The following is a 23856-nucleotide window of genomic DNA, read 5'->3' as shown; positions in this document are numbered from 1 at the left end:
GGTTTTTGGCGCCGCTTCCCGAAACGCGGCCRCGCGGGCAGCCCTTTACTGCTCTGCAACGGCCCTTGGCGTCACAAGGGCCTTCACGGGTGCCACCACACCGGCCCTCGCAGAGGCCTCCCCTGCACCTGGGCCACACTGGGTGTCGCTGCCACCGTGACCTGGGCAGGGGAAGGCGGAGGGAGAGCGAGCGCCAAGGAGGGGACTTTGAGCTCCCAAGACAGCAGGGCTGGTGGAGGGAAGGGAGGAAGGAAGGGCCCTCTCCTCCTCCTCCCCATCATGGGCTCTAGCGGCAGGTAGTGCAGGACTCCCTGAGGCACAGCTGCCAACAGCTGGCATCGGGTACTTGGGATTTTGTTCAAAAACAATTAAAAAAAAGGAAAAAAATGGAAAAGGAAAAAATGGATCAAAAAAGTTTCTACTTCTAGTTTCATGTTTTTGAGAGAAAAAGGAGAAAAGAAAACAGAAGCCTTTGAGGCTGTAATATGGCAAGGCCTGGAAGCGCCGGGCACCCCGTCGCCGTTATTCCCCAGGAGCTCGGGCAGACGCCGGGGCGGGCAGGGCGCTGTACCGCCAAGCCGCGGTCGCCCCCCGCGCCGGGGGCTGCGGCCCGGGCGGCCGTTTAACGGCCACGGGCGGCGGCGGGCGGGGCGCGTCGCCTCTGCCTCCTCCTGGCTGCTGCGGCCGCCGCCGGCAGCGAGGCGGAGGGGAAGGGAAGGGGCAGCAAAGGGTTAAGGCCCGTGGCTGTGGGATGAATGGCGCGGCGCGGGGAGGGGCTCCGCGCCCGCCGCGCCGCGCCGCGCGGGGGGAAGGCGGGCAGCGTCGCGGCTGCGGCTCTCAAAGTGAGCCCCGCACGCAGCGCCGCGGAGCGCCGCGCCGCCGAGCCCGCCTCGCCTCGCCGCGTACGTGTGCGGGCACCGCGGCGGGAGGGAAGGGAAGGGGAAAGGGAAAAGGGAGGGTGGCGGCGGCGGCGCCGCTCGCTCCGGCCCCGGGAGCCGCTGCCCGCGGAGCCGGCTCCGCTGCGGGGGCCGCTCTGGCCTCGGCCGCCCGGCGGAGCGCGGGTGCCGCGGGGAGAGGAGGGCGGGCGGGCGGCGAGCAGCGGGCCGCGGCGGGCGCAGCGAAATGGCCGAGCGGGGCGGCGGGCGCGAGGCCGGGCCGCGCTGCAGCGGGCGGCGAACAATGCGGGGCCGCGCAGCCGAGGCCCGGGGCGGCGAGCGGAGCGGAGCGGGGGCCGGGGCGCCCCCCGGCCCGAAGTTGGGCCGCCCGCGGCGGCTCTGGGGGCGGAAAAGTTGGGAGCTCCCGCCGCCCGCCCGAGCGGCGGCTGCAGCCCGCCGTGCCGCTCCGCGGAGGCGCTGCCCTCCTGCTCCTCCCGCTCGCCGCTTGTGCCTATGGATTGTGCAGGGGGGAGCCGCGGCCCTGCCGCCCCCGGCCTCCGTCCCGGGCGCCGCGCTCGCCCGGCGGCGCCTCCCGTTGTCCCCGGGCCCCGGGACAGGCCGCGCTTCCCTGCGGGGCCGAGGTGGCCGATGCGGAGCTGCTCGGTGTCCCTGAAGCCCTCTAAAGGTGATGTGGCCCCTGCGCAGCCCGCCCTTCACCTTACGCCTGTGATGGTTTTGCAAGTGTCAGTAATTAAGTTGGAGCAAAGTGAAGGCCAGGCAAAGGGGGTGGCGGGGCGCAGGGGAAACGGGAGGTACAGCTCCGTGGCGTGGCCCCCGGAGCGCTGTGCCGCCGCTTCGGGTCTGTGCTGTGCCTCGTGAGGGTCCTGGCCCCGGGAATGGGGCTGGAAATGGTGGGTGTGCGTGGAGGGTCTGCTTTTTTGATCCGTGTTTTCAAGGTGGGATTTCTGGCACGGGGAGCGTGCGGATGTGAGGGCAGCTGAGTGGAAGTTGGCCCCCGCCGCCTTCCTCCCTGGCACAAGTGAGCCGCGGTGTTCCGTGTTCCGGCGGCCGCGGCAATCCCGGGAGCGCTTCCCGAGAAGCTGGGCGGCTCGCAGGCCGGCAGCGATTTGACTGAGTCATGGCACGGAGCGCCCAGGTGCGGGAAGCGCCGGGCTCGCCGCCCGCTTCCCCGCGGCCCTGGGGAGAGCTCTGCGCGGGCTGCGCTCCCACTGAGAAGCCACCCGGCAGGGAAAAGTCCTCCCTTTCCTTTTCCTTCATTTTTAAATTTTTTTTTTTTCTCCTGAGATGAGAAAGTTTTTGTCATCCAAATTTGATTTAACAGCATCTGAGTACTGCTTGCTGTAACGACAACAAGAGCGGACGTCTCGGAGAGCGAAAGTGCCTCGCGGCGCGCGGGCAGGTTGGGGGCTCCTTGCTGTCCGGAGCTGTTGTGCTCCCCAGCTTGTCCTTGAGAAGGGCTCTCTGAACCTAGCAGCCTYCCCCCGGAGGGCCTCGCGTGGAGGCTCGGTGTTGACCCTTGGGCGAGACAGCGCGTTCCCCAGAGCCCACGTACGCCTGCACGGGTGTTTGGCCGACCCGAGAGGTAAACAGCAGCGATTGGGGGCGGTTTAGGTAGACCTGAAAACTGACCTCCCGCTGGGCTGCTCTGCAGCGCTGAGTTACTTATGGAAGAGAGAGACCCAGGGATTTTTTAGTTTGTTTTGCTTTTTTTTTCCCGTTGAAGATTTCTGTGGAGCTTAAGTGCCCGTAAAACAAGATGCTGTCAAGTGCTCAGCACAACCAGGCTGGCCTGCTTTTTTTTACTTTTTAACCTTAAGACTATTAGGAAAAAAAAATCAGATGGAAATATGCTGGTTCCCTTCTGCTCCCTAGATTTGTTTGTTTTTCAACAAGTGCACTAATCAAAACTGAAGGAAAAAAAGCAAAACTTACAGTAATGAAAACTAGATAAGTGAGCTAATATTTTATGTCATAAACCTGAAAGGCTGTTTCAAATGCTGTCGCTGTCACCTGAAGTGTTTTGTAGTCAGCTCAGTTAGGTTTAACCTATTATTCTGCGAAGGATGACAATGAAACAAAACAGAGCAGCGGTTAAGCAGACACACTAGGACTCAAATAGGAATTAGCTTAGTGGTGATCGCGTTTGCCTGTAGGTTCTGCTTAACATGGGACTGGCTTAAAAGAACAGACATGGGGTGGCCTGTTTAAAAGCTTATTTTGCTGTCGCTTCTGAGGCAACTTTCCCCCCTGTTTTTTAAGGTAGGTGTGAGGTTTCTGTGCTAGCAGCTGTGTTGCTGTTAGCAGTGAGGGCTGGGAGCACTGCTGCCTTCGGCTGCATTAGGAACCCGAGCGTGCTCCGTGTTGTGCGCGGCGCCCGGGCGGCTGCCCCGGGGAGGCCGAGCCCGGGAGCTGCCTTTCCCACCGACAGCCCCTCGCAGGGCTGTCCGAGGAGAGCCCCAGAGGCTCCTGTCCTCCCTGCCTCTTGGATGAGCTCTTACAAGAACTGGCCTCAATAAAGTGGCTTGTGTTCTCTCCCAGTGCGAAGGTGCCTGGGCTGGGSGAGCGTCTGGGGCAGGAGGAGAGCGCGGGGTTTGCAGCTGAGCGCTGGCGTGGGGCGAAGCTCCTGTCGGGAGGGTTTTGGCAGGGCCACCTCGTAGGTGTGCTGCTGCAGGGCACCATAGCTGGGAAGGGGCCGGCTTCCTCGCCCCTGCTGACCCACACCAGGAGGTGCCATAAATAGCAGAAAAATATCCGGTGGAGAAATGGAATAATATCCTYTTGGGGTAATAAGTGCAAATTTTGAAATATAAATTGTTGCTCAGCAGAGGTACAGTGTCAGGCAAGTGGAAAGACAGATATAGGCAGAGAATGAACCCAAACAGAAGGAAAATGTGCAAAGGGATTTGCACAATTGTGCAAAAAGARATTCAAATAGGAACAGGCAGCCTAAATAGACTTGAAGTGAACACAAAGTTTTATGGTAACAACATTTGTGGTTTGCTTTCCTCTTCCTGCTACTAGGCAAAAATGTTAACGCTAGCTGAAAAGTATTGCTTTGCCTATACAAAATCAGGGGGAAGCTTCAGATGGTATAGGACTCTACTTTTGGGGAGGATATGATGAAATTAGGGCTTTGATACTTGCACTTGAAAATAATGTATTAAGGTTAGTGAGCAGTATTTTGAGGGAAATTTGTGATCACATAAAAAACTGCCTTGAGTTCTTAGATGGAAGATATTCCTGCAGAAAAATGGGTGGAGGTCTCCTGGTAAAGGTGAATGTATACACTTTAATGTTTCTGGGTTATTTATTTGRAATTCACTCTGAAATGCCAACAGACCAATTTGGTTGCTTGTTCGGCAGTGTCTGTTGCAAGTTGCTTAACTTGATGGTTAAGGAAGGAGCACAGGAACTGAGTCCTGTGTAAATATTCCCAGTGCAGAAAGGGGCAGACGCACTTGTTGGCCACCTTGCTCTCCTGGCAGCACCTTCCTGGCTTACACTGTTGCTGCAAGTCACTTCTCCTGTTCAGTTGCCATGCCTCGAGACAGACACCCTTTTGGCTGGGCTCTACCTTTTGTTTCTAAATATTGTGGTGCCTTAAAGGAGAGGACAGAGCTGCAGCTGTAGACCAAATCAGAGGAAGAGCAGAAATTGTGCTTTAGTCACTAGTTTCTAAGAGGCTGAGTTCTCTGTAGAGAAACTTCTAATCTGTAGGACAAAGAATTGCACCCTGTTCCRTTTCATTGCGAGAAAGAAAACGGGAAGGGCAGTCAGAAGAGATCACTTGGCAGATAYATAAAGAGCTTATGAGCCTTGACTGTAACTGTTACTTATGTATTTTGTTAYTATTATTTAAAGGCAACTATGGGAATATTTAATTGGCCTCAGTGAATTTGTGTTGAGTAGTGTCTAAAAAGTCTATCTCGCTACGGTTGTCCTGTTGTACGTGACATTAGGCTGATATTGTTGCTGCTGTTTTATGGTGAGCTTGAGGATTTGCTGCTGCTGCCCCCCTGTATTATGAAAACGAGGAGAGGAAAAAAGAGAAAGACTTTTGGTATTGAAGTGAGCTCTGTTTTCTGTAAGGTAGATAAATATTTTATATAGAAATAAATATATATGTATATATGAAATAAAAATCTCCTGGGGTTTATTTCTGTTTTTAATGGTTCCATATGACGTGCTTAAACATGCATGTTCTATAGCAACTTGTAATAGCAAACAGATAGATGCTCAAACAAACCAACAAAAAAAGCCCCCCCAAACACCCTGTAACTTGTACTTAGTACACTAGCAAAGTTCAGGAGAACCTAATATTAACAGCAGKTTTTTTTTGTATTTTCATTTTTTATTATAGCAGTAGGAGTTATAATTAACTTTCCACAGAAATAACAAAGAAATTTCTTTTCCTGAACTCTTATAAACTGTATGTAGCTGTTYGGAACAATGTAAAGCAGTTGTTTGATGCTGACATAATGGGAACCCTGTGTATGTTTTGAACCTTGATGGAGACGCAGGGTGTTTTCTTTCCAGACGGATAGAAAGCTGCCTTCTCTTGGAAATGGTAGCATATAAATAAAATACTCCTCAGTGGTGAGGGATAAAATAGTCTATATCAATAGCAGTGAATAGAAATAGTCTAGAGAACACTTTCTTTCCCCCAGTTTAAGATGATATGAACAAATGAGTATACTTTTAACAAGTGCTTCTTCCTTCTGCTGTAAGGGATCTCCCCTCCTTTCTTTTGGTCACAGAAGATTCTGTCCACTTTTGCTCTTTAAAACAAAATTGGGAAGGCCTTTGAGGTGTGTTTATTACTACTTATTGTCACTCCTGACTGTCCTGCCATTTCTTGGTTTATTTAACTTAATCTTTTATTTTTTTTTCCCTCCTAATTGAATCCATATGTTAAGGCTTGCTACTGTTCTGTGGTGCAAATTGGCATTTTATTTTATCAAGAATACAAGAGAAAGTTCTGAAACAGTCCTGGGATGCAGCTTTTAATGGTGTTTACCTTTTTCCAGGGTAAATTTTCCCCTGGTTTTCCAGAGGGTTTTCCAGCTTACTGGCTATGCTGCTGGATCCTGATGCTGGCAGCAGTTCAGCTGCTTCTGTTATCTCTAACTGCCCTGCAGGCTTTGAATAGGTCTCCTTTGGCTGCTGACCTTCGTATCAACACYTGTACCTTTCTCCTAGGTGGTGCGTTACCCTGGCCAGAGCTGCTGTTTTCYCTCAGCTGGCATTAGCCCGAGCGGGTGTGCAGCAGCGGGCAGGGCTCTGAGCTGCCTGCAGTGTCTGTGTTCTCCACCTCTTGTCACTCCTTTCCCCTCCCTTTCTGTTTCCCCGCCTACCCTGAGAGTGAGGGAACYTTCTTGTCCATGCAGGAGAGAGTTTCCCTTTGAAAAGCTTCACTATGATAGTTCCAGGGGGGTAGGAGTTAAAGGTGACTGAAAAGAAGAGGGCCACTCTCCATATGCCAAGCAGGAGAAGGGCAGAGTTCAGCCAAGCAAGGGGAGGGGGGGAGGAAGTCTATTTTTGTCTGACTCTTATTTTTATTGTAGTTAATTTAACTATTTTAAGCATCCAAACTTGCTGCTTTAATATTGCATAGGGTGATAACTGTTGACTGCGGATTTACCATCAGATTATTTAATGAGGCTTGTCACCAAAAACAGCGCTCAAATTGTGTAAATTACAAAAGGAGTCTGGGCTACCTATAAGTTTGCATCTTCTAGCACAAGTTTATGTAGGAATAACAAACAAGAGCTGAGAGTAGTTTCCAAAACTACCTTATTCTTCCATTTCCCTATTTTTTTTCCACATTSCTGTCGGTTTAAGGTTTTTACTAATTAATTTTGAGGCTATCTAGTATTGCATTCACCACTTCTGCTGTGGCCTTATGTTTTCCTTGGCAGTATACTAAAAGTAATGAGGACTCTTCAAAAATATGACTTAGCTATTCACAGATGCAAAAGCACTTCCTTCTCTGTAGTGAGTACTCTTTAATACTTGAGGTTCACAGGACTCTTTTTGATGAAAACAAAGCAAAGAAGACTCTGTCTTTGAATCAAAGCTGGTCAAGAATTTTGTTCTTAGTTATTGTCCAGCCAGCTAGAAAGTTCAAATTACTGGTACTTGCTTTGCCGATGGTTCTGTTAGTAAGACTKGGCTTTCTGCAATTTAGAGCTGTATTTTTCTCCTGCAGTAGACATATTGTATTTGTAGCTCTTAATATACAAAATGAAGCATCAGTTCATGTTAGACCAACAACAAGCAGGTAGGTCACCGTGGGTGTATATACAATCGTATTAATCAGAATGGGAGAAATTGGCATACAGATGTTTATGGGGTCGTTTTTTGCTGTTCCTTACAGATCAAGCATGGATCTGTTCAGGAAGAAAATTAATGCGTCCTTGGACTCCTGAAGGAAGAGCCTTCCTGATGGGACCACTTTCAAGGTAAATGACATATTTGTGTTATTTCCCTTGTTTTCTGGCTTGGAGTCTTCCTTTTACTGAATCCTTAATGTGATCTTCTGCCATAGAGRTGTTATTTTATTTTTATGTGCTGATTAAACAGAAACAAGGGTTTTTTTAGTGTGTTAGTCTTTATTCTGTTTGTTTGCTTGGTATGGATTTGGCTGGTAAGTTCTGGAGATCTGGTCTGCTCTGGGGGATAGTTAGTAAACAGAGAAGTACCTGTTTTACATATAATTCCAGGGTGAAAAAGGAGGTCAAATAAAGTTTACCTGGTTACACATTTATATTTATTTGTTTCAAATAGTCCAAATTGAGCTCCTGTGGCAAGGGACTGTCTCAGTGAAGTCATTATTAAATATTACACTGCAATAGCTTGGAGCCATTTAGYATCGCTGTCAGTTTGTTTGGATGTGCTCCCTTGGTTTCCATTTCCCAAATCCTATTTTCCTTTGGTTCTCAGGAATAACTCTCCCAGTGTGTCCTGTGATTGTCTGCGGGCACTCACCTGCTTTGTGAGTTTTGCTCTTCACCTGAATAGTTGTTCTTTTGCCTCTGGTCTCCCCTAGGACCCACTTGCATTGCCTCCAGTGGCAAGTTTTGTGAGCACTAGTAGGGAACTAGTAGGGAACGCTGCAGTCCTCTGAGATTGCAGCCTGAAAGACTCCCGGTAGAGATCCATTTTTCTGCAGTCTGTGTAGATTAAAGGGGTATTTACTTTAAAAAAATATATATATGTGGTGCTTGACTTCATTCTCATATAGTAAGAAGCTTGGGCATCTCCTACACGATAGCAAATCCAGACTTGCTGCAGTGTTTCTTAGTAACCTGGGCAATTGTATTTACTGGAAAGTTAATTTTATGACTACTTACTGATCTTGGAATCAGCAAGATACACAATTAATTAGGCATTTCAAACTTTGCAGTTGTGGTCAGCAGCAGATGGTCACTTACACTGCCATAATAGAATGTAATAGCCAGTGGCTTTTGTGGAAATAAGCTTTTTGAGATCTCCTGTCTTCAAAAGCAGCTATAAGGGATTGAAAGCTTTGTTTCAGTATTCTCTCACCTTCATTTAAAAGGTATTTTATGCAGCCAGGGYCCCAAAAGTATCATCTATAAGTTAAGTGTTTTGCATCAAGGATGTCATCTTGTCAGGTGATTAACCTAARGTTTGGAGAATGTGAGGATCAGTATATATGTGGCTACAAGTTATAGCAGTTTAAATTCCTTTTTTTGCACTTCTAAAGAGCAAAATGAAACAGTTGTGCTGTGTTATTTATTTATAATTTGCAAGGGAGAGATGCTATGTGACCTTAGGATTTGAAGGGTAAGAGTTAGAAGACTGAAAGTTAGTCAAGTTGTTTAAAGCTGAGCCTTGTCTGTGAGAAGCCTRTAATGTTAAGGTAAAAGTTATACATTGTCTCATTGAGTTTTAAGTTTAGGTCTGATGTTTTTACATGAAACTCCCAAAGATGCAACTCATGACAAGGCACAGGTGAGAACTATAGCAATGGTATATATGTTTCTTGTACACAGAAGCTTCAGCCATATATACATATAGCATTTTCCTATGAAAATTAGTAATGAAATATTGTGAACTCATATAAAAATGTCGCGTATAGGGTATGGGAGGAGTTTCCGCCTTGTAAGCCTGTTCCAAAGTTCCTCCTTAAAACTGTAGTTTTCAGACTGCAGGTCACTGCCCAAAGTATGAGAATACATGGCACGAAGTGAAGTTCATGTGCTTGCAGTTGGAAATAGGAAGTATAACTGGAAAAAGATCCTAGTTCCTACTTGAAAGCTCTTTAAAGCTCCAGGGAAAATGGAAAGGAGGTAGAAGAGTAAATTTGAGTTCTGTTCTGCAGATAGTCCTGCTGATGCCAGTGGAGCCATTTGAAAGAGCAAAGGGACAACTTGGTGCAAGCAAGACTGGCAGAGGGAGCTTCCAGTTAAGGAATTGTAGAACCTATTATGTTTTACTTCTAGTGACAGGTTGCAGAGAGCAACAAATGGGTGTAATATGATCTTAACTGGTAGTATGTGCCTTCCTTGTTCAAGGAGGGGGAGGAAAAAAGAAGCCTCAGAATATGAAGCTGCAAATGAAAAATTACCTTTTTTCCTCTCCTCCTTCCTTKTTTTAAAGAGAAGGGATGCCGTGGAGGTGAAAGAAACTGTTTCTCTGGAACGTGTCAGAGCATGGTGATGTTTGCCTTCTAGGAATTAAAACAGGCAGTGCTTCCATTTTGCTGGCCTAGTAAATTAGAGGTAAAGGGATKGTTAACTCGTGGGGTAAGAAAAACAGCCCACGATATTTCTGCAGCTTGGCATTTAATATTTTACCGCAAACTTTTTAGTTTAACATATTTGAACTTGTACTAGATAGGGTTAATATGCTAGAACAAAAGGTCAAAGCATAAGGCATTAGGCTTAATTAAGGGAGAGCAGGAGTGGCAGGAGTATGTGACAGTTAAATGGGTTTCCCACAGACTAATGTCTGTTACAGTGCAACCATGCCTCAACTTAAGTGGGTTATTTTGTGCAAAGGGCAATGGTGATTAGCAGTTTGACATGCCAGACATTTCTGGCCAATCCCATCTGTTTTAGAGGTTAAAAAAGCACACCTTTATGAGCTGATAGATTGATTTGTGTGCCCCTCTGGTAAAGATTAGAAGTCCAAGGCCAGTGCTGTGAATGCCGGTTACAGAATATTGTACTTTCTTGGTGGTTCTTTGTTTAAACTGTCAACTATTTTGTAATGGGTATARCTGCTGTAAAATTGACCCTACAGTAAGAAAATTGTGGCAGGGACTCTAAAGCAAGTGTTCTGGACTGGAAAAGTGCAAGTAGGATGTTCCCTCCTCAGACTTGTTTTGGATTTGGGCCTGTAAGTTTGGGCCATTTTTGTGATGCTTTACTTGCAAGAGAAATACCTTTTGTCATAGAGCTATTGTGGTGTGTTTCTGCATGGAGTTCACAGCTTGTCTTTATAAGCATCTTTTTATAAAATATATTTTAGTAGCTACCTGTCTCAGTACTAACAGATTTGAGTTCTAACATAGTTCTCTAGAAGAGAATCTCATTACGTAAAGTGATTCAGTATTTATACTTGGCTTGGTTACCTTCTCTGTTTTCTTCATACTCTATTATTTAACTAGGACCCATATATGCTTATTTTTGTTGATGTCTTTTTCATCATAGCTAATATCCTCTGGATGCTTTTTCTTAGAGAATCATGAGGTTGCCTTGCAACCCTAAAATAAAATAGGTAGCACAATAAGTCTTGACGGCCCTTCTTGCCATCTTTATGACTTTGTAAAGTCAAAGTAACATTACTATTAATATAAGACTATTAATAAATCGTTGATGCAATAAAACTGTTTTTGATAATGTTCAAGGTTCATACATAGTTGAAGGTGATAATCCTATTTTAAAATCAAGCAGAGGTCAGACTGTGTTGTAAGATACCGACTTTGGCCCAAATAATGTGCAGTAGCTTCACAACCAATGTCAATTTTTGTTATTTTAAATCAAATCATACATTTTATTCAAAGTGTTAACTAGAGGTGTATTTTGTGGTAAGATGCTGATTGCTTTCCACAAAATAAAACCAAAACTAGTGATATTCGTGTGCTCACTTAAAAACAGCAACTTCAAAGTTTTATTTTTAAAAGGCAGTTTGGTTTGCCTGTTCTTTCTCTGCCCCCCATTTAAGCAGTGACACTTGTGGCTAAGTAGAGCTSAGAAGTAAGACAGTATGGAATAGCATTTGGCATCTTGCATTTGACTGTCCTACTTTAACTTAAGTTAGTCACTTGTCTAAAAGTTCTTTTTTATCCTCTTGCAAACATGATTTTCTTATCTTACCCTTTCTCACTTTAAAAGTAAATAAATTAAAGATGGTAATGACTTGATAGTCATTTGCTGCTCCACACACCTGATCTGTACTTTTGCTATAGCAGCTGTGGTTGCTTTCTGAATTAATGTGTTAATGTGTGATTTATAGAAACGTTGTCTTCTCCTTGCCTAGCTCTGTAAGAACCTCTTTAATTCTTTTTTTTTTTTTTTTTTTTTTTTGGTAATGTGGAAGTTTGTCACTTACGTTTGATGTTTGAAAAGCCTGGTAATATTTTCCTCTTCCTTTTGGAGGAGGAAGGCAACATCATTATCTTGCAGTTTATTTAGTAACACGGAGCTGAAAGAGGCATATGCAGCCTCGTGTTCTCTGTGGAATAATATCTATTTAAATGATTTGGATCTAATACATATTTACATGAAAAAACATCTTGCCCTTCTCTGTGGGGAGAGAAGGTGAACAAGCATAAATTCTATAACACTCATTGCTTCTCTTGCACTAAATCATACTTAAATTGCAGAATGTTGTTGGCTTGAGAGTTGTGGAAAAAGTGCTTGGCTGGTAAAGTGAGAGTGTAGAGAGATTTATCTAATCTAATACGAAGAAAATGCTGTCAGCTGCGGTGCATTGATATGTGATTGCCCAAATCCAAAGGCAGTGCTTAGTTGCTGTGCGTTCATACTGTAATATTTTTGTGTTTATAATACATGCACACTGCACTGATGGAGAGTTCCAGGATTATATGTTGTGTGTGTTGCACTTGAGCTAATGTAATTGCTGTTGATCAGAGCCGAGCCACTGTGCAGTGTCTTGGGGAAGGGATGGATGATGTGCCTGCTTTTCTGTGGTTCCAGGCTGGAAGCTACTTAATTCTTGCACTGGTAAAACATCCAATGCTAAAAACTAGCTTTCTGCTCTAAGTATAGCACAGATTCAATAAAAAAGGTTTGTAGGTAACATGATGGTAAGGACTGTATTTGTGATGGTAACACAGTATGTTTTTGATGGTGATTTTCCCCGCCCTGTATCCTGAGGATTTTTTTCTTCTTTCCTATCCTAAGGATGAAGTCCTAGGTCTATGGATGGCAGCAGAAGTTTTGACAGTGGTTTTGCTGGGTCAGGGCTGCTCTCTGAGGATCCATGGTTCATAAAGTAGTGAAATGAGTGTGTTGGCTTTTCCACCACAATTCCCTTTTCGTCCTTAGAGAAGCCTGTGCAAAACCACTCAGTTCTGCACTACTGGATATAATAGGACACTGTCACTACTAATTAGGTAATATTCTATAATCTGCTGTGGATTTTTTGAACATCCCTTCTTTTGCTTTGTATTGTGTCTTTCAATTAGAATATTATGAAATATTAGCATAAAATATTCATACCGTTTGATTGGTCATTAGTATTAAAAGCAGTTCTCAGTTGTCCATTGCTTCCAACTTGAATCGTATTCAAAAAAGAAGGAAAGATCCTCTTGCACTCTTTTGTGTTTTGAAGGACTTGCTGCTCTAATGTAACTGATGAAAGGGTAGGTGCTTGGTTGGTCTCCCTGGCCTTTGCAGCCTGGTTAGAGGGGATGGGGCACCCTGCTTGTGGGACTTGCCTTCCTGTGGATTTCTCCTGATTTTAGCTCTCTGTACTCTTTGACCTTGCAGCCATTGACTTTGGTCTGGAACAATTTCAAAGTCATGTAAATGAATGTAATTAAGGTATTGCTTATCATCTTGGAGAGTTCACCGAGATGCTTATTGGCTAGAAAGGTTTGTTTACTTAATATGGAAGGTTAATATAAGGTTAAATTTTACAGTGTAAAATGGCTTCATAATGTTTTTATTTAGCAGCTGAAGAAAGCAGTGTTTTGAAAAGGCGAATAATAGTTTTGTTTGACCTCTGTATATTTGCTGTAGCTTGCATTATTGGGAAAACTTATCTTCATTGCACACTATTATTGCAGACCTCCCTTCTATGTGTTCTACAAGGCGACCCTCTATAAGACTTTACTGTAGGCTCTGCATAGGACATGTTAATGAAGGAACTGCACAAATATTTGACAGTAATTGGTATAAATAGTCCATCCACTTCCTTGTGTGTCTTTTCTTTGCCTTTCCCCTTTCTTCTGTAAGCATAGGGAGTGTTTTGTTCTTCGTGCTTTGTTCTTCAGTAACCTCTTTTGCCTTTATTCTTACTGCTGCCAAAATAAGGTCAAAAGAAGCAGAAAATGCCAGAAATGGTTATTGGTTTTTTCCTTGCATCTACCTTCCATTTCTCAGGCAGCAGAAAGAACAGGGCCGAAGACTCTTCTTTTTGTTCAACTTCATTTGAATATAACTGTGCTGGATATTGCTCATAGAAAAGGTTTTGTACTTGAAGGTGGTTTTTTTTTTTTTTCCCAGTCATTTCAAAAGTTTTTTTGCAGCTATTGATGTCTTGTGTGACAAATATTATTGCAAAGAACTCTTTTTTCTTTCTTTCTTTCTTTTCCTCCCTCAAACCTTTTCCAATACAACGTTGTTTTTCGGCTTGCAGCTCTTTTTCTAGAGACGCACTTGCCAGGTGATGCTCCGAGAGGCTCCAGGTGGGTGACAGCATCCAAGCGTGTGGCTGTGCTGAGCTGAGCTCTGCAAGGAGCTTCGTTCACGCTACGTGAAACTTGGAAACACCTTTTCAGAGCAGCTCGCTCGCAGTACTGGTTAGATTGGCCTTATTCTGGAGAGTTCTTGCATYGCTACTTTTTCATGCAGCCGGGTATTGCCTAGGCTTCTTGCTCGAGAGGTAGCTGTCTTCTGCTTGTTAAGGCTGATGGACGCAATGAGCACTCTGGTCTGGCTGCTCCTAGGTTCTGGAGCTACATCCAAGTGGTCTGCAAGAGCTGCCTTGTTAAAGTGAGGAGAGCTGCACTGTTGCTTTCAGTGAGGCCAAGGTTTCACCTTCATTCCAGGATGGGGTGTTAGTCCCTGGCCTTACTCTGTGATGTGTAGAGAGTATGTATGCTTATGAGGAGGAAAGCAACTGGCAGGAAAAATGCGTGTTCTGTCTCTGTTACTTCAGGCCGTATTTACGGGGAACAGGGCAAGCGTCCTTACACCTTTACCGTTCCTTTGGCTTAGCTAACGTTTCTGAAAGCAAGTGTGCTCTGAACTCTTCACAAGTGGTCATGTAGGAGTGCAACACTTCTAGGAGGAGAATCCCTCCTTACTACTGGAGAATAAAGTGGGTTCTCTAGAATCAGTAGTTGTAAATTCCTCTCTGCTCATCGGAATTTAATTCTCTGCTCTCTTAGGTTATATTCTAGTACAAAGTCAATGCTAAAGCAGCATAATGAACTATGCTGGAGGTCTTCTGTAACCTCTCTGCACTCCCCCACGTAGGTTTAACTGTAGAGATGAAAAGATAACGAGGCTGCGCAAAATTACTGAGCTCTGGTTTGTCTTTGGATTGCGCTATCAAGTGTGAAAGTGTGACGGCGTCTTTGAGGTAGAGCTCTTGAACAGAGCTGCCTCAAGTTGTTGCTCACAAACCTTCTGTGAAATGATTTTACAGGATGTTGCACTTGCTGCAGAAAGCCCTAGTTGTGTTTCCTTGTGTCTGCTGGTTGGCATGGTTAGTGCCACGAGAAGGGAGGTGAGTTTGTGTCCCCTCCTCGCGCACCCACCACACTTAGGTTCCTGTGTCTGACTCCTCCAAGTAGCCCCTGCTGCCGAGGCTCTGGTTTTGCATCTCTGTTGCATCCTCTCGCGTGGGTCGAAAAGTAATCATTTGACAAGTGCCCTACTTCGTGATTTTCAGGTTTGTGTGAGTCTTTGAGTGRTACTGGGACTACTGTGGACTTCTTAGTCTAGAGATTGCACAGTTGGGAAGTGAATTTAGACCGTTTGGTGCATGTGTTAAATAGGCTGATGGTCTGAGTTCAAGCTTCTGCTCAGCCTGACCTCACTGGCCTCTTCCGCTCCTGGGCCTTCTGCAGCCTACTGAAATACCCTTCCGAGCCTCATTTTGTGCACACTGGATGTGTAGCAAGGATTTTTCTATTGGCTTGTGTGTTTGTTGGAAACATTTTATTGAAGCTCCTAAATCCCTTCTTCAGAAGGCAGTTGTGATTCTAGGGAATGATAGCTAGAGTTTCTCTTATGTCCMAGGCTACATCAGGATCCATAGTTCATTGCCATGAATATATATATATTTATATATATATATATATATAAAAAAATATATATTTCAAATCAAATATATATTTAAATGAACATTTTCCCACATTTCATCTCCTGGGCCTGAGACTTACCATTACTTATTATCTACTGGGAATTCTCTTAATTCTGAAAGAGTCCATGTGGTGTGCCCTTTAGGATTTCAAGAGTGAGCAATTTGATTTACACCTTGCTCTGGCTCTGTTTCCAAACTAGTATAATGGGCAAAGGTGGGGATGAGCAGTATTTGGACATGGCCTTTGCAACTCCAATTTTGGGATTTTCTGGTTTAGAAAGCTTTGCCTATGCAAATAGCTGCTGTATGGTATCTGCAAAACTGAACTTGAGCATTAAATCAGTTTTCCAAATGTCCCCTTGCTGATGCTCAAGCTATTTGTGGCTGTTACCTTTTAACTTTACATTTGTTAGTAGTTTTTTTGAGGGAAAACCGCGTGCTGCACAAGGAAGGAGGAACTTGGAAATGATCAGATTTCCTCTCTTGAAGCTTTCTGGGGACCTCATAGCCCCTTATACTATTTAGTGGATTTAAAGCCTCAGATACTGCTTACTCTTTGGTAAGGCACTGTGTGAATTTAACATACAAGCATGCTGGTCCTTTTCCTCCTCCTTTTCCTGTCCACCTTAAAGGTCATTGTAGAGGAGAGAAGACTGAGTCATGGTCTATAAACACTTGTAGATCTGCTGTTGGATCTAATTCTTGTTAGTTTATCGCTGGCTGCTCCRGCAGATGGACTTGGTCAGAATGATCTGCTACCTTAGCTGTCCCCTTCCTCACCACAGGGTCCCACCTTGGAAGCGAGATGGCAGAACTGGTGACGTTGTCGCCTCACTTGTGCCCACCTTCACTACGAGCTTTGCAGTCACTTTAAACTGAGATGTGCAGTGTRGTGCATACAGCTAATTTCTGTGGACAGCTTTTTCTTAAACTCACCTTTGTCATTCTGAGAGSATCTCTGGGATTTAGAGAACTCTTAATAAACATGTCTAGACTGGTGGAAAGAGTAGTGTCTGTTCATATGCTTCAGAAAAGGGCAAAACTGCTACAGCATTAAACAATATTTCACATCTTGTGCTTCAGGATCAAGGTGACAAGTAGGAGAAAGCCTATTGGTAGGATGTGTGGCGGCATATGTATATATAATAAATATATATATATATAAAAACATGCTGACACACACATATATATATATATCTGAACTGGGGAAGACTGAGAACTTCAAGTACGCTTAAGACTGGGAGGGAAGTACTGGATGGGGTTCATTTTTCATTCCTGAACGGCTGTCACACTATCGTGGGGATGAAGTGAGTTTTTTTTTTTTTTTTTTTTTTTAAATCCTAATTTAGATTCTGTATTTAAAACCTTTATCAAATGACCTCATGTATTCTCATTAGGAAGAATTAGGGCAGGCAGCCACCTCGTGACATAGTTGAAGTTACAGTGATGGCAAAGCTCACTTGTGGAAATGTTAGAAGTGAAATGACAGAAGTCCTGCAGTATAAGCCATGATTATTTTGTGTGTGTGTGTGTGTGTGTTGCTTGTTCTGCCGCCTTTCCCACCCCACCCCAGGTAAAGTGGGGCTTTCTCTGAATGGAAAGAGAGTGGAATGGTTGTCATTTCTAAAACCATTTCTGCAAAAATAAAGTTTAATTCTCAAATCATGAGGTGCCTCCAATAATGCAGTGCTTTTCAGGAATATTGAACAAAAGTGAGCTTGGGGAGCAAAGTACATGTTTGCCTTTCAGCCTTCACTTTCGGTCTTCACTGATACCCTTACTAATTAAAGTAGGAGTAGATTTTATCACACTTATTCATGCACTAGACTATGTATATAAATGTGTATTTATAAACATAACTCATAAACTAACCCTTCTGAATTCTGACCCCCCCGCCCATGACTGATGGACTAATGTTGTGCTCTAGCTCTGTATTCTTGTCTTTCTTATTTATAAATTACCTCTTTAAGATRAGTAGAAATAGCTGTTGATAACTAAAGATTACAGAGGAAAAGAAAAAAAAATGCAGCTGCTTTTGCTTGCTTTTATTAGCTCTTTCTGGCTGGCGCATGTGCGCCGTTCGGGCTTTGTAGCTTGCTTGTGTACAGTGTGTGCCCAAAACGTCTGTCTCCTGTAGAAGCCCAAGCGTGAGCGCTTTGCGTGCGATCGCTCGGCGCGCGTGGAGCAAGCAGGGCCCTTGCCGCTGGGTACGACCCGCGCTGGACGTTTCGGTTCTGTGTGTGGCCTCTAGCGTTTCCGCCCAGGCTGCATGAGAGCCGTTTGCCACTCTTTGGTGGTATGTGTATAAGACTGAAGTAATCTAGACAGCTTCCTTGGAGTTACTGAAGAACTTCAGTTTAAGCCTAATGTGCAGGTCTACTAGCGAAGCTAAGGGACTAGGAGCAAAGCCGTGCATGGACCAAGCCTTAAAGGAGCTTGATAGGAGCTTTGTTGAAGGCCCTTCCGAATGCATGATCTGCTGTSATCCACGGGAGTAGAGACTGCCAGTGGTCTTGGGACAAAATTGGCACCAATAGTTTGTGCATCTGTGGCAAAGCAGYGGAGAAAGTTGTCTGACTTTGTCTGTAAAACAGGCTAAGAATTTGCCGTTCTAGTTTATCTGCTGTTTATCACGCAGAAGGTGCAGAGTCTTTTTTCTGCTGCATTATTTATTGGTACTTTAGCAAGAATTTGCCTCTGTTTTTTTGTTTGTGTTTTCTTCTTTTTCATTTTTTTTTTTTAATAAAATATGCAATGATGGCTACCAGGCTCTGAGCAGTATCAATAGGGGCATGTTCTCTGTCAGGGGAACAAACAGCAAAGCATGAGGGGGCATTACAGGAATGCAATCCCAGGACAGCCAAGGAAACGAAGATTCCCTGTTGTGCTATCCAGCTCTGGGGAGAGGCTCCCACTTGAATTGGCAGCTGCTTCGCTTCTGGTCTGCACAGGTAGCTTGTTGCTTGGGTTCAGATAAAGTAACRCCCCTCTTCCCCCTGCCAGGGAAATGGGAAGAGCTGGCTTAGTCCAAAGCACCTCTCTTCTTCCTTGGAAAGCCYGTACTGTCATCACTAGAACATCACTTCCAGAAGTTTACGTATGTATTTATACCATGAAGTTGGTGATGAGTTTATTCTGTTGCAAAGGTGGGCTCCGTGTGTGTATGTTGTTTTTTGTTTTTCTTTCTCCTCACCTTCGTCATGGAAGGATGGCATGCAGACTTCCCCACCCCCGTTTCCATGTGCTTGCTGCCGCTCTCTGTGGCGGAGCAGACAGGCACAACGAGGTTATCTGAGCAGAAAGAGGCTCTATGAAAGGAGGCAAAGGAGTTCTCAGAAGTTGCTTTAATCTAGGAGAGGCAACCTCAAAGTTTAAGTTGTGTATAAGTGTCTACCTGAAAAAAGAGTCCTAAAAGAACATTTTGAAAGGGATAGCTGCATGTGTTTTTTCCATTGTGCAAAAATGGACATGCTTGACACTTGAAAGATGCAGGGCCTTCATTCCTTTCATGAAGGAAACCTGTCTCAATTGGCTGTCTTTGCTTCAACAGTGAGCATGGGAACCTCAAAATCAAGTGGAATGTGCCTCCATTTGGGAGCAATATCCTGTTCATTTTCTCTCTCMTATCAGTAGAGGTTGTTTAACCTCTACTAGTCAATCTGCACTTTAATCCAGTGTTAACAAACAGTGCGAACCTGCTTACATGGAAGGRCTGGTGTTACATATGCAGAGGAAGTCTTGGACATGTTCACTTTATTTTGTATGGAAATACAACAGAGAAAGAAGAGCAAATCCTCCTCTATAAAGACTGACAGCACAGGCAGACGCTCTGTTTCACTGACCAGAGGGGTGAGAAACACTTTCCCATTTTGCTGTCAGGCTGCAGTTGTGTGGGGTTAGGAGTGGCACTCAGCAGCAGCCTGGGCTGTATTTGGATGTGTGCTGTTGTCTCAGATTGCAGCTGGGAAGTACCAGTCCCTCATGCTCCTCACCGAGCCGCCTGTTGTCCCAACGAGGGTGTCCCCCAAAGAGCTGCWGGCACAAGTTCACTGCTCCAGCTAATGATGTCTGGGCAAAGGCCCGTGTAAGGGCRCACAGGTGAGTGAGGACAGTTGCTGAGGGCTGCAGCTGCGTTTGCTTCTCCCGTGCTCGTCGTGACCCCAGCTCTGGGTCAGATGACTGAGAACAGGAGCAAGAGATAGACAGAAAAAAAGTCCACAAGACCTATAAATGTTAGGTGATTCTCTGAGCAGAAAGTTGCCTCATTCCAAGAGACTCTGTCAATGATGTAAGCTTTTTTTTTTTCTAATTTTATTCTGCTCTTCCTTTTTTTCCTCTACAAAGGAAAGAGGTATAATCGGGTGCTTACGCAGAGAATGGTTGGAAGTCAGGCTGATGGGATACTCTGTTCTAGCCCGTATTTGCCAAAGAAAATCGACCTAAATCAAGAGACAATTGGAATAACAATTTTCTTTTCTGATGCTCTTTGTATGGCAAAATAGCTTAATGTGGTTGGTAGTGACCAACTCCTGCTTTTGCACTATTTCTGTGTAGAATGGAAGTACTTAACAAGTACTTGCAAGTTGTTAACAAGTGATGGTCCCAGCCCAATTTTCTGTGAAGACGTGCAGTTACAGTAAATTCTTAACTTCCAAATAGTCAATTAGCTAAGCTAATTTAGACAGAAGAGAATGAAGACCACTCCTTTCGTATAAGTGGCTTTTTTTTTTTAATTTTTAATAATAGTTGAAGAGGACAGGTTTTAAACTGTTTGAGTTCATTGCAGTTTGTTTTATTTTTTTGTCTGTAGTCAAGGTTACAAAATTGCTGCTCCAATGAGCAGGCTCTCCCACCATCAAAAATAACTCTGTAGGCAGAATTGCTAGATCAATGTGAAAATATTAGTGTATTCTGGATAAGAAGGCGTAAATCAGGAGAAGCAGATCAAGTTTCACAACTTCCAGACTTCATTAAACTGCTTTCTGACCAGGGAACTTGAAAACTTCCCGTAGATAACAGCCAAGCAAGAAGACAAAATACTCTCCCGTGGTATGGGAACATTGGTGAAAGCTGGGAAGAGAACTGAGGGAGAGAGAGAGGCTGCGGGATTAGACAGTGCAAAATTAAGGAACCTGCGTGCCAGAATGGGCAGTTCCCAAGCTGTCTAAGCCAGAGGGAGAAGTGGAGCTGCRCACCTCGTGTGCAGTGTCAGCACTGAATTCAGGAAGCCATTTCTGACGACTTCTTTTCTAGGCATTGTGATGAGAGGCCCAGGCTCGCGCTGGTGCTTGGGTTCTCGTGGCTGGGAGGCCAGTCCCCTATGGGCCGGGCAAAGGCAGAATGAAACCTCGGCCTGTCTCMCCGTCGTGGCTGCGGTTTTGCTGTCTGCCACACAGCAGGGCTAGGCAAAGGGCACCCAGAGCTGYAGATCTGGAGGCCTTTTGCCCTTGGTGACGCAGGTGCCAGCCTTCTTGGCACATGATGCCTCTTGGTGCTGCAGCAATCCTTCGTTCATGTTACCAATCCTGAATTTATGCAGCTGTCTCGAGCCTCTTGCGCTAGGAATTTGCACATGTGATGTGCGATGTGGGATGTTCCTGAGCCCAGCTCTGAAGGCTGCAGCAGCCCGTCGTATGTTTAGCAGTGTATGAATGAACAGAATGGAATGACTTCTTGCATTCAAAACTCGGGGATGCTTCCAAATTCAGAGAAGGGGGGGGATAGACCCTCTTAGGGTATTAATATATTACTAGCATTTTATACTGACTGTAAATAGCATRTATGAGATGGCTGTAGTTTGTAAAATGCAACCTTTGGGGAGATTGGGCTGGCTTCTGCTCCTATAATATGCTCACTCACTTCTCTATGTAAACCTAGGGGAATCATTAAATCTTTTACAAGTACTTCTGGAGCTGCTTTTGATGACCTGTTGCCATATTTGACTACTTTTTGCTTTATGTGGAACACTATGTACATTACGAAACAGCAACCCCTCCCACCTTCCTCCCTTCCCCCCAAACCACAAAACATAAAGTTATATTTGTTATATTAAGCATAATGATGGGAGATCTTGTATGTGTCTGGCTAGGATTTTGGAAAGCTCCACTTGACACAGATCGGGGCTAAATTTGGGATTGTAAATGCTTCTGGATTTGAATATTTATATAATGTGTTAACTGTCTGTTCTGGGTAAGTAACTCCTGAGGAAAAAGTCTTTGCTTGCCTTTGGAAAAGCTGAACTACCCAAATGGTCTCCGAGACTGCATGTAAACCAAATAGTTGTTTTAACTGATTAAATTGCTACTTTCAGATACTTTTTCTGTTTTAAAAATTACCTGTGTTCTTAAAATCTTTTGAGTTATATAGTACAAATWTTGTTAGACTTGTTTTTGTTAGACTCCCCCTCCCACCCCGCCAAGTGTATTTGGGTCTATGTTATGTCCAAATCAGCCTGCTGTTTGCAGACGTGTGTGGCTGTCAGGCTGTATGATAAATACCAGTATGAGTCTTTGCTCAGACATTACAGCACTAAGTATTACAGTACTAAGAAGTGGTTTGTAACAGTACRAATGGATAGTTAAGCTGTGCTGGGTTTGCAAGGAGCTTCAAAAAGTACAGTTACACTCTAATATAGGTACACTCTAACATAGTTATCTAGCATACTGAAGTCCCTTTTTTTTCTAGCACTTGGACATGTAAAAGCTTCAAGATTCAGCAATACTTAAATGCAAAGGAAAATATTGATTAGCATTTGGAAACCTGCTGTTAGTTGTGGAGCACTGCTATAAATTTTCATCTTTTGCTCTTTAAAAATTCATCCATTCYTTTTACCTCAGTGGTTTAAAAGGCTGCGTTACACAAGCTCGAGGGTCAAGGGGAGACTCTTGCTGCTTTCTGCTCAAGTAGGAGCTTTGGGGAATATATTGATGTCAGGGGCTTCTGGAGTTCTGTCTCTCTGTATAAATTGGCTGCATAGCTTGAAGCTTTCGTCTTGTTCTGTAGCTAGTGTCTTGAAAACGTTTGGAAAGCTGTGCAGAGAGGTAGGTGTCCTCCTCAGCGAGTGTTTCCACAATCTCCTCCCACCACAGGCATCGGCACAGGCATTAGCAAAGCTCTTGGAGCAGAAATGTGGGCAGAGTTCTGTTGTCTTGTGTTTACTTTAGGAAGTCATAACTGAGAGAAGTTCTTTTATTACAAAAAATGTTTTTAATGTACTTTATTCTGGTCTTTACCTCTCAGCAGTAACAGTGTTAATTAAGTACCTTTCTAATTATTATTTTTCTTCCTTCAGGACTGATCTTACTATTATGTGCTTATGCAGAACCGTTATCTATTTTTCCTTGAAAAAGTTGACTTGCAGTCATATTTATTTTGTGTGATAGATGGATAGGACTGTTTTTACTTTAAAAACAAACAAATGAAAAAACTGTTGAAGACATCCTAGRCAGAAATATCATTTAAAAAAAATAAATATATATGTTTTTAGGAATGACTTTTCTGTTTCCAGGGAATCTGAGCRTAGTGTAATGAAGCACTTGTTTCCTCCTAGGGATGATTGAGAGTCAGTTTGTCAGTATAAAGGTGATTTGCATTTCCAGATCTTGTTTTCTTTCCATCAAAGTACTGCATGGGCTTTGCCCTTGCGATATGTAGATAAAATGGAGATGAAAGCAGCAGGAAACCAAGGYAAAGCCCTGACTGTAGGCTTGGGGAAGGGTATTAGTCTCTGCAGGTGGTGTTTCATCCACCCTTCCCTATGAGACGCTGTCACCTGCTGCCTCTCCTCCGCTTTGAGAGCCAGCGGGCCCTCCTCCGTGCTGGGCCAAGGGGGCCGGTGGCGCTTGGGTTTCCCTGCGGCAGTTTCGTGCYCGGACTTGTGTGTGAGGCCCGTCCGCGGCCGCCCCCGAGGCTGAGCGAGATGGCGGCAGCGAGGCCGGAGGCGGCGGGTGGCGAGAGGGCGCCCGGGCCCTGCTGCGGTGGCCGCGCCGGCTTCCCTCCCGCTCCCATGGGTGCTTGGAGGCCTGGGCTGGGCGGCCTTGCAAGCCAGGAGCCCTGGCCGGGGAGAGACCGTCTGCCTTTTTTGATCCAGCACAGCAGTTTGTGTCAACTGGAATGCTTGACCTAGATCATCCTGGCTTTTAATGTCAAGTAGCCATTGGCAGGAAGTCCTTTGAGAAGGACTTTTGCCTGGGGAATGCACGGCCTGACCTGCTCCGCTGGCGTCGGCTTGCTGCGAGGGCGCTGTGCCAGGCCTATCTGATTTCTTTGCCTATGGAGACGAGGGATTGTTCGGTGCTTCTCCCCTTCTCGTTCGCCTCCAAAGAAAGGAAGATTAATGCGGGCTTAAAATGGTTGCATTCGGAACCGATGCTTGAGCCGTGAGGGAAGACACGTGAGAAACGCTGTAAAGAAAAATAGCGTACGTGTGTAT

At 44.8% G+C, this 23856-nt stretch overlaps 1 protein-coding gene across 2 annotated transcripts in view; it reads left to right on the top strand.

Annotated features, from left to right (window-relative positions):
- Positions 1 to 885: 885 nt before the first annotated feature.
- The window catches only part of NRIP1 (nuclear receptor interacting protein 1), a 70798-nt gene continuing 47827 nt past the window's right edge, over positions 886 to 23856 (top strand). The window contains exons 1-2 of one of the 2 annotated variants that reach the window (XM_026051639.1): positions 886 to 902; positions 7273 to 7357. The gene's annotated coding sequence lies outside the window, so the exon portion shown is untranslated. Of the gene's footprint in view, positions 903 to 6839; positions 7177 to 7272; positions 7358 to 23856 lie in introns of those variants that run through there. The other variant, XM_026051638.1, reaches the window with a different exon arrangement.

Source organism: Nothoprocta perdicaria, unplaced genomic scaffold (assembly GCF_003342845.1).
Source record: "Nothoprocta perdicaria isolate Ctin4 unplaced genomic scaffold, notPer1 scaffold_78, whole genome shotgun sequence".
Classification (NCBI taxonomy): Eukaryota; Metazoa; Chordata; class Aves; order Tinamiformes; family Tinamidae; genus Nothoprocta; species Nothoprocta perdicaria.
The sequence above is the reverse complement of the archived record's forward strand: the minus strand, read 5'-3'. Positions and strand labels throughout refer to the sequence as shown.